Source organism: Balaenoptera physalus (genome assembly GCF_965194825.1).
Source record: "Balaenoptera physalus genome assembly, chromosome: 3".
In the NCBI taxonomy this organism is placed as follows: Eukaryota; Metazoa; Chordata; class Mammalia; order Artiodactyla; family Balaenopteridae; genus Balaenoptera; species Balaenoptera physalus.
Window position 1 is genome coordinate 73,928,130 of NC_138890.1, and position 10,911 is coordinate 73,939,040.

The 10,911-nt window shown below is 39.9% G+C and overlaps 1 pseudogene across 1 annotated transcript; it reads right to left on the minus strand.

Annotated features, from left to right (window-relative positions):
* Positions 1-1,455: 1,455 nt before the first annotated feature.
* LOC309657005 (nucleolin pseudogene) lies at positions 1,456-4,109 on the minus strand (annotated as a pseudogene). Its single transcript has one exon. The product of its transcript is annotated as a nucleolin pseudogene (transcript).
* Positions 4,110-10,911: the final 6,802 nt, after the last annotated feature.

Genomic DNA, 10,911 nt, shown 5'->3' on the forward strand with positions numbered 1-10,911 from the left:
CTGATTCTTTTATATTTCTTAGAATAGTTTTGTCCCTTTCTCAATCAAAGTTTCTCATATTTCTTAGAAAGGTGATTCTGGGAAGATTTATGGTTTTTAATTTTTATTATAAATGGAACTTCTTTTTCATTACTATATTTTCTAACTACACAATATCTGTGTAATGGAGCTCCCTAGATATTTGGATATTCACCTTGTATTCAGGCACTTTGCCGAGTCTTACAAATTATGAAGTTCTTTCAGCTAATTATTTTGACATTTCTAGGTAACAGTCCTCTTCTGTGGTAGTTACACCATTTATTTTTATTTCATGTCTTATTGTGTAGGTCAGAACTTTCAGACTATAACAATGAATAGTGATCATCACCAGCCTGGTGGTACTCCACCTGAAAGAGAAGCCACAAGAGTTTCAGTATTACGTTGGCTCTTGATTAGAAATAGATTATCATGTTAAAGAAGAATTCTACTGTTACTTAGATTTGTGCCCAGACATCCATATAAAACAATGTGTCCCTTAACTTCAGAATGCAGTCCCCTAAGTACATGCTCCCCTGAAAGAAAAGTGGCCTTTCTACCTCCCCTTAAGAGGCCTTCCCATTTCCTGACCAACGTGAACATTTACAATCTTTTCAGAGGAAACTCAAATCTCTATTTGCATCAAGAGGGCTTCTACAGTTCCACATTCTCAGGCTCTGGAATCTCCTATGCTGAATCACACCAGATGTGATATCCTGTCCAAGCAGGGCTCTACCAAGCCAATCCAGGACCCTTCCCCCAGTCTCTCCTTTGGATGAGGTAAAGAACTCATATTCCCTGCTTGAGTGCCAAGGATTCACACACATCTCCCAGAAATAACCAATCATTTTTAGGGTGAGTCCAGTTTAAATACATAGTTTAAAAGAAAATGGTCTCTAAAGCTGAAGATACACCCACTTTGCAATACTAAAAATGACATTTCAAGGTTCATCTCTGCTTTCAGAGTGATGGTGATTTCAAAGGTTTTGTTCAAGAACAGTGGGGGAATATATGCTATTTATTCATGTCTACAACATGCCCTATAGCTCCCCATCCCATACCCCATATAAATATCCTTCTTCCTTGGCAAATAACATCTTCTAACATACCACATAATTTACTTATTTATTATAGCATTGTCTCTCTCTCCCCCATTGAGAATGTGATCTCCACTGGGACAGGGATCTTGCCTGTCTTATTCACTAATGGATCCCAAAGATCCAGAACAATGCTTGACGTATAATAGTCATTCAATATATATTTTTTAAATCAATGAGTAAAAAATCAGATGGTGGTATTTTTGCTAAAACAACAGAAAACCTATTATTAATGGAAATTAATGTTTCCATCTTTAGAAACAAGAAATCAATAGCAAGTTTCAAATTATTCTCTCCAACTTTATTTTATTTTATTTTTAAGAAGTCTGGCACCAGAGTTTAGGACTTTTAATTTGTCCCAAAAATCATGATAAAACATTCTGCTTTCCTTTACAACCCCCCAACGCAAATAAACAAAAACAAAAAAACAAAAACAAAAAACTCCGTAGGAAAAAAATGGTTTCTACATGGGAGGAAACAATATAAATTCAAAACTTACAGATAAGGGTTAGCTCTATCACTTGTCTCTTTAAAAAGTTTATACGAATATCCAGTCAACACCATCAGGGTTATCTCCCTTGAAATGTTATCTATACGGATTTCCAAGTAGACCACAGGGCTGTATACTGTCTTGGAACGTCCTCAGAAGGCTCCGTCATTGAGCAGGTAATAGAGTAAAAACCTCAGAGTCCTTTCTTTCAAATGGAAGAGGGAAAGACAGGGATAGAAGAAACCATTCAAACTTAGTCTTCTTTCCTTGTGGCTTGTGGTCTCCTCCTCCTCCTCTGCCTCCTCAGAAGCCTCCTCGCCCTGCAAAGCCTCCCCGGCCTCTGCCACCAAATCCACCTCGGCCACCGAAGCCACCTTCACCCTTAGGCTTGGCCCAGTCCAAAGTAACTTTGTTTCCATCACTTTCACCATCTTCCATGGCCTCCTTGGCAGCTCTGGCATCTTCCTCGCTGTTGAAGTCTACAAAACCAAACCCCTTGGAGGATCCAGTCTCCCGGTCAGTGACTATCCTTGCACGAATAGAGCCGTCAAATGACTCCTTTAATGTCTCTTCTGTAGTATCCTCAGACAGACCTTTGACAAACACAGTTTTGGATGGCTGGCTTCTTGAATTAGGTGATCCCCTGGGTCCTTGCAACTCCAGCCTGATGGCTGTGCCCTCAATTTCCCTTTTATTACATGAATTTAAAGCTTCTTAACATCTTCAAATGAAGCAAATTCTATAAATTCATACCCTTTAGATTTGCCATTTTGGTTCTGGGGCACTTTGATAAATGTTGCCTTCTCAAATACTTCCTGAAGAGTTTCTTCCGTTGCACTATAGGAGAGGTTGCTTAAAAACCAGGGTTTTTGATTCACCACTCCAAGTGCTATTCTTTCCACCTCTATAGTCTTGACTTTGACCTTTCTCTCCGGTATAGTACAGGGAAATGGATCGCCCATCTACCTCTGTTCCCTGCTTTTCTTCCAAGGTTTTCTCTGCATCAGCTTCTGTCTTAAATTCAATATAAGCAATCCCTTTACTCTTTCCATCCTTGCTGACTAATCTGGTCTCCACAGCATCTTCAAACACTTCTTTTAATTCTTCCTGAGTCACTTTATAAGGCAGATTTTTAGCCAAAAGTGTTCTCGCATCTCGATCTTTCTTACTGTCTTTTCCCTTTGGTTTTTCTAGTTTAATTTCATTGCCAAAGACTTTTAAACCAGTGAGTTCCAAGGCTTTTCCCAGGTCTTCAGCAGATTCAAAATCCACATAGCCAAACTTCCTAGACACACCAATTCTGACATCAACAACTGCAAGATCATTTTTAGCAAAAAGGTCACTGATACCCGTTTTCAATTCAGGAGCAGATTTAATGAAGTTCAGGTTTCCAACAAAGAGATTGAAGGATGTAGTTGGTTCTGTGTCTTCCACTTTCTGTTTCTTGGCTTCAGGAGCTGCTTCTTGTTTGGCCATTTCCTTCTTTCGTTTTCCAGGTGCTTCTTTGACAAGTTCTTCCTCCTCTTCCTCCTCTTCTTCCTCCTCCTCCTCGACTTCCTCCTTGACTTCCTCCTCATCCTCATTATCATCCTCCTCATCCTCATTGTCATCCTCTTCATCTTCATCTTCAGCAGTACTCTTTGCCTTCATAGGAGTAGCTTTTGCTGGAGCTTTCTTTCCTTTGGCTGGTGCAGTCTCCATAGCTTCTTCTTCAGAGTCATCTTCGTCATCCTCATCATCGTCTCCATCCTCATCTTCATCCTCGTCATCCTCATCTTCATCCTCGCCATCCTCATCATCTGAGACAGGAGCAGCAGCTGCTTTCATCACCGCTGGCTCGAATTCATCCTCATCCTCCTCTTCATCATCCTCATCCTCCTCTTCACTGTCGTCTTCATCTTCCTCATCACTGTCTTCCTTCTTGGCATTCTTGCCGTTCTTTGCTCCCTTGGCTGGAGCCGCTGCTCCCTTCTTACCAGGGTTTGCTACCAGTGCTTTGCCTGGTGTGGCTCCCTTTTTGCCAGGTGTTGCTACTGCTTCGGCAGGTGTAACTGTCTTCTTCGCTGGTGTAGCAGCTGCCTTTTTGCCAGGGGTGACAACTGCTTTCTTTGCTGGTGTGCCAACTGCAACCTTTTGTGTCGGGGAAACTATCGTCTTCTTTGCTGGTATTGTGGTAGCCTTTTTGCCTTTTTTCTGAGGGATAACAACCTCTTCTCCACTGCTATCATCCTCTTCATCTTCTGACATTTCCTCATCTTCACTATCTTCTTCTACCCTACCTCCTTTGGGGAAGGAGCCATTTTCTTGGGGTGACCTTGATTTTTACCGGCCTTTGCAAGCTTTACCACACGGCGGAGTGTGTGGCGAGCGAGCGGCGCAGGTGAGCCCAGAGGAAGCAAAGCAACGTCGATGGCGGCCGCTGATCGCAGAGCTCGTACGCTTGGCTGCCAGCTAGAGCTCGAGACTCTCTCCAACTTTAGAAGGCAAAATTTCATCTCTTCAGGCATTTGTTGTACCAATTTTTTTTAAATATTGTCACTTTTGACCAAGAATACACAATAGGGAAACTAGTGATTGGAAACAAAAAGAATCTAAATAAAAGGACAGAGATATTATCACTCACCACCACGTGAGGATGAGATGGCCCTGGAGGCAGAAACCATTCCTCACTGGCCCAGAAAGATGCCAGAAATGGAATGCATGCTTTGTAAATGTTTACTGAATACATGAGTGAGCAAATGAATGAATAAATGAATACACAAAGAAATAGCATTGTAATGATGTAAAAGAAAGTCATGTGTGAGAATGTTCTTGGAAATCCTGACGAGTCAATGCCTTCCCGCAGAGAAGTAAACCTTTTCAAGGTGGCTTAGGATTGGAGGTCAGGAGAGGACTTTGGATAATGAAATCGTTCTAGAAAATTCAAGTTACCCTGCAGATGTACTAATCATACTCCAAGCCTGAATCTTAATGATACCTAAAAGAAGAAAGAAGTAAAACCGAACCCAGAGTTTTGTTCGCCCTCATCTAGTATACCAGCCATTCGTACATTGCCAACTTTTCTTTCTCCATCTCCCAACTAAGCAATCCTGAATTTGAGTGTGAGGCATGTGTCAAGAAAAACAACAAATCTTAAAAGTCTGCCAGATGCACCCCTTTACATTCTTCCAGGCAAAGAATCCCATTTCTTTTGCTCAGTGGCCGTCACTGCCCCCCTTACATTAGAGTGCCAGATGAAGGCTATTCTGTGACTGTGATTCAGAATTCCTGGCATTTACTACCCAGTTAATTGTAACTTCCAATTAGTCTCTTCTGATAAGGAGAGGCAATGTTTGCTCACTGATGTGATCTTGTGCTACACACAGATTGGTGTGCAGAAACAGATTACTGCTTTGTGCTGCTGCAGCATCTTACTAAACTAAACCTGAAATTCAGATGGAAGTTTTTAGCCCTGGTTTTCTTAGTATTGCTTCAACCTTAATTTTGCAATTTACCACAAATCAGTGCTTACAGGGAAGGAGTGAGTCTTCCTTGGTGTGCCCTCTCTGCTTAATTTTTCTGGGCCTTCCCTAACAGCTTTGGTATTTCACAGGAAGGCACATTTTATTAAATGGAGCCTTTGTGTCCTACATACATATATATGGATTCCACAACAATTTTACAGCTCTTTCAAAACCCAGTTTCAAGGGTGTTTAAGCGGGGAATATGAGTTTCATGAGGTTTCCTAAAAATGGACCCAGCAATCAGTGTCTGAACAAGCCCTCCAGGTGATTCTGATGCAAGGTCAAATTTAAAGTCCTTTAAAGATTCAAAGGTCATTGAGGTATATTGCCAAAGACCAGTGGTTCCCAAACTTCAATGCATCAAAATTACCTGAAGGGCTTGTTAAGACCCTGATTGCTGAGCCCCATCTCCAAGTTTCTGATTCAGTAGGTCTGGTATGCTGGCCAGGAATATGCATCTTTAAGTTCCCAAGTGGTGCTGATGCTGCTGGTCTGGGGACCACATTTTGAGAAACACTACAGAAAATTTAATCATTTACTTCTTTGCAATCTCTTGTAGCATTATTCCAGTGTTGCACTTTGGATGTAAAACAAAATCTAACAGGATCTTGGACCTCAGAAGAGTTCCATGGTCTCAAAATTTTAAATTTATAGAACTAAATGGAAAAACACTGAAGGTTTTAAGAGGTCAGAGGGAGACTTGTTTCTGATGCTCTGACTTTAAGAGAAATCTTAGGTATGAAGTAATCTGGAAATGCACTGTACGTTTGTATGGGACAGGACGCAGATCTCTACTTCAATTTTTTGCCAGGCAGTTTGTATTAGAGAGGTTCATCTGTCCCCTAAAAAAAACAACTGTATCACTAAAGGACTAGAAAGAATAAAGTATCAGAGATTGAGAAGAAGATGAGCCTGGTTGCCATTTTATCACTGACTTGCCTGGTGAGCAAATGTTTAACCTCCCTAGAGATCAGTTTCTCCTCTGTAAAATTCATTTAACAAATGTGCATTGACTCATCCATGTGCAGAACACCAAACTTCATCCTGTTGAAGAGACAAAGATAAATTAGACATCTTTCCTGAAGATAGACATGCATATAAATAGCTGCAGTATATGAGAAAGTGAGAATGCCACTGAGAAAAGCACCATAATACTATGAAATGATGGTTCCTATCACTACATCTTAATGATTCTTCCATTTTCTAGGCCCTGGGCTTGATAATTTAGAGTCATCGTCTCCTTTCTCCCCAGTTTCCACAAGCTCCTCAAAGTCCCATTGATCATCCCTTTGAAATTCCTCTCAGCATTGTTTCCTGTCCTCCTCACAGCCTCAAGTCCTTCTCAGACCTTGTCACTTTACTCCACAATTTCTGCAGTACCAGAAACACAACTCTGGATGCCTGCCATCATCTTTCTTTCCAGGACCTCCTATAGCCTGTTACTAGATTCATCTTTCAAAAGAGGAGCTTGTATCCTCCTATGACAGCTCTGCCTTTATCAGTTCCTGCTAGACTGCTCCACCTAGCATTCAGGCACCCTCCAAGTGCCTCCCTCTCCCATGCACCACAGCCTGCCTTTCCTCCCAAGCACTACGCCTCTCTCCTTCTAGACCTGGTCCCTCCTGTCTCACCAACACACTCCATGCACCAAAGCTATGAGCCTTTACCAACATTCCACCAGCCTTCTAGAAGATCCCCCTTTCCTTTGACCCATCCACGTTTGGTCCGTCATTCAACACCACCCCCCTAAGTGTTTTCTCTCAGTTCTCCAATCACAGTGTTTTCTCCTGCTCTGAATTATCTACAACCTGGGTCAACAAGTTCATCACAGGGTCCTTGTTTCTTATTGTCTTTAGAGCCTAGAGGCATCTCTCCTTTGAGGGGAGGGATTAGGTCATTTACTTTTGAATTTCTTCCTTTCTCCTGTGCCCATTGCTCTACTCCCAGTTACATGGCACTCTGCTGCTCAGATACACAAGTCAGCACAGGGTATGCAGCATAAACTCTGGAAATGTTTGGTGGGTGAATGAAGTAAGGCAGTGGACATCTGTTGCTTTCTTTTTGCCAGGCTGGCATGCAATCACCATTCTGATTCCCATGCTTTCTTTCCTTATGGTTCTATGCTGCTAAGAAATGTGGCCCAGGCCTGGGTAACTGGAATTCTGGATCCTCCGGTCAGTCATGATTGCTCATGGATGATTAAGTGGCTCAAGTCAGACCAAGTGGAACCAGTGAGACTCAACTTGAAGCCTTTGTCATAACTACAGGATTAAAGAAACCCTCTATCTGCTGTTCTTGAAGATAACTGGATATTCATCTGCAAAGGCTGGCAGACATCTTAGCAGAGATAGCCTGCCTCAGAAACATGTCAACCCACAGAAAAGAGAAGTGGAGAGATGCAAGTAGACAGATTCCTAACACCACTGACCACCTGAATTAAACTGTGCCTGAAGCCAGTGCCCTCGACCTTTCAAAAGCCAATAAAAGCCTTATTTTCCTTAAGCTAGTTTGATTTGTTTTCTATCATTTACTGTCAAGAGAGACCTACTAATTTGAATAAAAATAATAAAAGCTGACACAAATTGAGAATTTACTACACACTATGCTAAGTATTTACAGTAAAAAAAAAAATGCATTCAATCTTTTGATAAAAGACCTTTTCTAAATAATTGTGGTGAGTCAATAATAGTGGATGATTTTTTCTGGTTGAAATAGGGTACTGATAGCAAACTTTATATACCAGATGGTGTTACTGATCTCTCATGATAGATTTTCTAATCCTAAAATGTGGACAAGCATTGGAGAAAATGTCAAAAATTATATCTGTAGCTACTGAGATATGTAGTATCATAGCACTTGTATCTGCCAATTACAACATTTTTACTCCATGTAATAAAACCAGTTATTTCATAAAAGAGTTGTATGAGTATGCCTTATGGAATATGTGGGTATCTCTGTAACTCAATTTTCTGAACATAATTAATTCATTTAATTAGGCTAATTAAATGAAGGCTAATATGTATTTTTTTTAATTTTATTTATTTTTTTATACAGCAGGTTCTTATTAGTCATCCATTTTATAAACATCAGTGTATACATGTCAATCCCAATCTCCCAATTCATCCCACCACCCCCGCCCCTGCCGCTTTCCCCCCTTGGTGTCCATACGTTTGTTCTCTACATCTGTGTCTCAATTTCTGCCCTGCAAACCAGTTCATCTGTACCATTTTTCTAGGTTCCACATATATGCCTTAATATACGATATTTGTTTTTCTCTTTCTGACTTACTTCACTCTGTATGACAGCCTCTAGATCCATCCATGTCTCTACAAATGACCCGATTTCGTTCCTTTTTATGGCTGAGTAATATTCCATTGTATATATGTACCACATCTTCTTTATCCATTCGTCTGTCGATGGGCATTTAGGTTGCTCCCATGACCTGGCTATTGTAAATAGTGCTGCAACGAACATCAGGGTGCATGTGTCTTTTTGAATTATGGTTTTCTCTGGGTATATGCCCAGTAGTGGGATTGCTGGGTCATATAGTAATTCTATTTTTAGTTTTTTAAGGAACCTCCATACTGTTCTCCATAGTGGCTGTATCAATTTACATTCCCACCAACAGTGCAAGAGGGTTCCCTTTTCTCCACACCCTCTCCAGCATTTGTTCTTTGTAGATTTTCTGGTGATGCCCATTCTAACTGGTGTGAGGCAACACCTCATTGTAGTTCTGATTTGCATTTCTCTAATAATTAGTGATGTTGAGCGGCTTTTCATGTGCTTCTTGGTCATCTGTATGTGTTCTTTGGAGAAATGTCTCTTTAGATCTTCTGCCCATTTTTGGATTGGGTTGTTTGTTTTTTTAATATTGAGCTGCATGAGCTGTTTATATATTTTGGAGATTAATCCTTTGTCCATTGATGCATTTGCAAATATTTTCTCCCATTCTGAGGGTTGTCTTTTCGTCTTGTTTATGGTTTCCTTTGCTGTGCAAAAGCTTTTAAGTTTCATTAGGTCCCGTTTGTTTATTTTTGTTTTTATTTCCATTACTCTAGGAGGTGGATCAAAAAAGATCTTGCTGTGATTTATGTCAAAGAGTGTTCTTCCTACGTTTTCCTCTAAGAGTTTTATAGTGTCCAGTCTTACATTTAGGTCTCGAATCCATTTTGAGTTTATTTTTGTGTATGGTGTTAGGGAGTGTTCTAATTTCATTCTTTTACATGTAGCTGTCCAGTTTTCCCAGCACCACTTATTGAAGAGACCATCTTTTCTCCATTGTATATCCTTGCCTCCTTTGTCATAGATTAGTTGACCATAGGTGCGTGGGTTTATCTCTGGGCTTTCTATCTTGTTCCATTGATCTATATTTCTGTTTTTGTGCCAGTACCATATTGTCTTGATTACTGTAGTTTTGTAGTATAGTCTGAAGTCAGGGAGTCTGATTCCTCCAGCTCCGTTTTTTTCCCTCAAGACTGCTTTGGCTATTCGGGGTCTTTTGTGTCTCCATACGAATTTTAAGTTTTTTTTGTTCTAGTTCCATAAAAAATGCCATTGGTAATTTGATAGGAATTGCATTGGATCTGTAGATTGCTTTGGGTGGTATAGTCATTTTCTGAATATAATTTATTCATTTAATTACATGAAGGCTAATATGTATATTTTTTAAAAATATCATTGGAGATATTTTACAAAAAAAAGAATTACAAAAGTTGTTATAAAACTTCTTTTTCAGAAGACAGTTGAAGTAAAATAAGGCTTTGGTTGTGAATGATTTAGGATCTTCTGATGTAAAAGCCAGAGGCAAGCATCTTTATAAGAGATTGACACCTGGAGCTAGTACATACACACAGACACAAATTGACAAGATTTAGAAAGGGTATTTTGGTTAACAAGGAGGCTTAAACTCCCACCACATTTATTTCTGTAATTACTTTTAGACTTGGGTTCTATCTGCAATCTTTTAAAATGTCATTATTTTATACATGTGGACATATAGCATAAGTGGAAAGTCACACTAAAAATGAGAACAAATAAGAGCTTTGACTTGAATTTTAAGTCCATAAGATAGGGTATTTTTGCAGGAAAGAATAAAAGGTCTTGGTAAAATGTCTTTAGCCCACGCTCAGTGAACTACCAGAGTTATTATAAGTTTTAGCTCTTTTCAACAGAATGGCTTGTTAACTGAGAAAAAAAAAAACCCCTGTCTGTCTTATGAAAACCATTTTCTTTGCCTACTTAAAGTTGGTTGTCACATATACCATTAACTTTTAAACTCAGGGTCAGTTCACTTGTCCTTACTCAAGAAAAAAATGTTCTCCTCTGTTCGGACACATTTTCTGATTCTTGAGGAAGCCTAAACGTTTTGGTAACACCAAATCAGTGGTGAAAAAAGCCCTCCTCCATCACAGGCAGATATCCATACCTAGACTTGCAAAAAGAGCAAGAAAACAGAAACAAAAATAAAGGAGGGAAGAAAAGGAGAGGGAGAAAGGAGAGTTAAAGGGACAGAGAACATCTTGCTGTGAGAACACAGGGAAAGAACCCATGCCTTGTGCACATTCTTTCCATGGGCTACAGATGCCCTTGCCTGCCCTCGCCATGTGTATTTTTCCAGTGATCATTGATGTCCAGATAGAGGCAACACTTTTATTTAGAACAGCTACAAAGAACTCTAAAAGATCAGGCTATCATGCAATTAGTATTAACAAGCCAAACATAAATTTAAATTCCTTCACCTTTAGGAAAGAAAAGGAAACTTATGATTGTGACATAAAGTTCTACTAGGGAAATCTGAAGAACCTTG